Consider the following 4,037-nt stretch of genomic DNA (forward strand, 5'->3'; position numbering starts at 1 on the left):
CAGCAGTCAGATCCTCTTCCCATGGACTGCACTGTTGCAACACACCTGGTGCATACCAGCTGGGAAATAAATGTTATGCAAGGTTAAAAGTCTGGTGAAAATATGTGTTGTTACAATAACAATAGGTAAAATTGCACTTCATTTATTCTGGAGCTTCTTATCTTCCTATTTTCCTTTCAATCCCTTTTGTACTTGATTACATTTACAGTGTCAATATCCACATGACAATGTCCCTTTCTGTCTGCAAATCAGATTCTGTGGCTACCAGCATATGAAATAAATTATTTGATTAGTCCAAGTGCCTTTCAATCCCTGATATGAATGGCCTTTGCCCATTTATATTTGGTCATCTGAAAGCAGCCTATGAAATTATGTCTTTCGGAATCTGTTAGTAACATACTGTTGCCACTCTCAGTATTCCTTTCTGCTATGATGGCTCACAGTGCAACTGGCATTTCATAGGTACTTGGTTTCTTAACCTGAATCCTAGGTCTCAGCAACTCTGTCTATACCAATGAATTGCTTTTTTTAGACTCTCACAGTATTAGTAGCTCTTAGAACCCACCAGTTCTAGATATTTGGGTTATTGGTATGTCTTGGGAAGTGATACTTTTCAGTCTTGTGTGCTTATCATCTTTTTACTGTGACAAAAAATATATGTGTTCCTTTTATATAGCAATACTAAGGCAGTGATGAGAAAGTTCTCTGAATTCACTTCCACAACACATCAATAAAATTATTTCAGCATTACCTTGTATTATCACTGTACATTGTATCGTTATATCAATTATCATTCTACATTTGCTCTGGCCAGAGAAACAATATATTAATCATATATATACATATATATATATATATATATATGACAGAAATTTTATATTTCTGAGTGAGAAGTAGCAGTATAGTAATGCACAATTTGCAAACATTGATTCTACTCATTTTCCCATGATTAGGAAATTGTCCCTAAATTGGAAGGCCAGGTTAAGCACATTTAGGTTTCTGGTGCCAAGAGAGAGGAGTATTCTGTTATTGTCCTCCAGACCATTCCTGTAAATGTCTTCCTCCTTGGAAACAATACACACAAATGAGTAATGCTTATGCTGGTGTGGACCCAGGCACATGCACTTGTACCCGGGGAATAACAGATGCTCTCAGATTCCATGCTAGAGGCAGAACCACAAAGGCCAGAACAGATTTAGATTAATAAAAAATGTATTCTGTGTCTGTAACAGATTATCTGTAAGAAAGCATGTTCCTCAAATAGCTGATTTTTCTTTTTTCATACTAAAAAGTTAAACGGAAATAATTTTATTTTTAAAGAATATTCTGGCAACATGTGGAAATTAGACTAATTCCATTTGCCTTTTCATTCCCTTTTTCCTGATGTTAAAAAGGCTGGTTTGTTTTCATCTGTAAAGATTGTAAAGGGTGCTGGTGAAACCTTGAAAATGACCTTTGAATTTACAGAGACAATTTAATTTCATTGTCATTATGAATTGTTACTGTTGGGATGGCATTTTTTATGTCACCTAAATTTCTGTGCAGTGAACTAAGTGCAGGGCTAGAAAGATTTTGCCTTCACACAAAGCTTACTTATTTATTTCAAAGTGTTCCTGTAATTTTGTTTTGTGTCACCAAGCTATAGAAAGTGGTAATTGATGAAATGTATGCGTGTTCATTCAATAACGTGATTTGAAATACACTGAGCCTTTTGGGTGGGGGAAGAAACAAGTGTTAAATGTCAATAGCGAGAGGTTGAACAAGGAGCTTTTGCCCCTTTACCTCCCTTAGTTGACCAGCCAAGTGAAGTTGTAGGAGCAACACAGGTCTTTCTTTCATGGCTACACCAACTGTGATGCCAAGCAAAGTCCATAATCTCTCCTGTAAGGCAGAGCATATACATATGTATGGATTAATTGTTGAATAGTCAAAGGAAAATAGGAGGGGGACAGAAATGATCTCTGTGTCACTAGGTTTAGCCTCCAGCTGTTTACAGAAATCATGTCATAGAACATATTAGAGTCCCTTTCATGGACATCTTAAGATGCATTTTGAAGTGAGTGATATTTCTAGTGTTCAGTACTTTTGATGGAAGGCTCTTGCAAAAATGCATTTTACTGATTAAACCAGGAGCCTCTTCCTGATTCTGGCCTAAGTATTTGTGTCCATTATGAATCCATTTGTCCTTTTGCCAGTATTCTTTAGCTTAGATTGATCTCTCCTTGCTGGTGTTCTGCTATCTGATGTTGTGGTGGGTTGACTCTGACTGGATGCCAGGTGCCTGCCAAAGTGCTCTATCACTCCCCTCATCAACTAGACAGGGCAAGAAAAACGAAAAGCTCATGGGTCAAGATAAAGGCAGGGAGAGATCAGTCACCAATTAATGCCAAAGACAGAACAGACTTGACTTGGGGAAATTAATTTATTACCAAACAAATCAGAGTAGAATAATGAGAAATCTTACTAAATCTTAAAACACCTCTCCCGAACTCCTTCTATCTTCTCAGGCTCAGCTTCACTCCCCATTTTCTTTACCTCTCTCCCCAAAAGAGTGCAGGGGAACAAGGAATGGGGGATGTGGTTATTCCTCACATTCTTTGCCTCCTCTGGTGTGAGATCCCTCCTAGGAGAAAGCCCTCCCCGATCATCTCTAATGTGAGTTCTTTCCATGGACTGCAGTTCTTCATGAACTTCTCCAACATGAATCCCTTCCACAGGGTGCAGTCCTCCAGGAACAGAATGCTCCAGCATGCATCCCCTACGGGGTCACAAGTCCTCCCAGCAAAACTGCTTCAGTGTGGCCTTCTCTCTCCACGGGTCCACAGATCCTGACAGAAGCCCACTTCCCAAGGGGCCACAGCCTCCTTTGGGCGTCCCCTTGCTCTGATGTGGGGTTTTCTTGGTCTTGCAAGTGGATCTTTGCTCAGCCATGGACCTCCATGGGTTTTAGGGGCCCAGCTGCCTCACCATGCTCTTCATTACCGTGCACCTCATCATTCATGTGGTTGCAGAGGAACCTCAGCTCTGGCACCTGGAGCATCTCCACCCCCTCCTTCTCCACTGAATTTGGTGTCTGCAGAGCTGTTTCTCTCTCTGGCTGCTGTTTTTCTGCAGATTTGTTTTCTTCCCTTCTTAAATCTGTTATCCCAGACGTGCAACAACCATTGCTGATGGGCTCGGCCTTGGCCAGTGGCATGTCTGTCTTGGAGCTGGCTGGTCTTGGCTCTGTTGGACATGAAGGAAACTTCTAGCAGTTTCTCACAGAAACCACCCCTGTAGCCCTCCCACTATCAAAATCTTGCCATGCAATCCCAACGCATACATGGTATCATAATTGACTTAATTTTATCTTTCCCAGTTTAAGTGTGCCAGTCTCTCTAAGTCTTCCCTCAGAAGACAGAGAATTTGTCTATTCCTTTGATTTTCGTTGAAGAATTCTCTGCACCTGATTCAGTTTGTATCTTTTTTAACATAGATGTTTGGAAGTATAGACTGCATTTGTGCTGCAACACCAATAGTGCTTTATACAATAGCATTTGTACTTTTCTTTTTTGGAAATAGTTTTCCTGATGCATCATATGATTTCAGTTGTCTTTTTCAAAGCTGTATCAAATGGGTGTCTTGGGCATCCTATGATGGCCATCTTTTTTCTATAGTGCCTCCAGTTCTCTGTATTTCATAGCAGCCCTCAAGTGCATAACACTGTATTTTGCAGTATTAAAATTTAATTGAGTTTCTGTTACTTCAGTCCTCAAGGTCGTAGAGCTCTTTATGTATGATGTTCTGGTCCTCAGCCAAGACTGTTGCTGCTTCACCATTTAACATCAGCAACCAGTAATTTATACATGTATTTTTTGTGTCCAGGTCATCAGTGAAAATATTAAGAAAAGACTTATCCTCAAATGGATCCTTGAAGGTCTCCTTTAAGACTTGCCCCTCAAATGACTAGTTCTACTTTCAGTACATACCACTAATGTTCTGTTGAGCCTGTTTCTTAACTACCTTGCGTTTCTTGTGCTCATTTCCTTCATCATGTC

The sequence above is a fragment of the Corvus cornix genome, chromosome 4 (assembly GCF_000738735.6).
Source record: "Corvus cornix cornix isolate S_Up_H32 chromosome 4, ASM73873v5, whole genome shotgun sequence".
Taxonomy (NCBI): domain Eukaryota; kingdom Metazoa; phylum Chordata; class Aves; order Passeriformes; family Corvidae; genus Corvus; species Corvus cornix.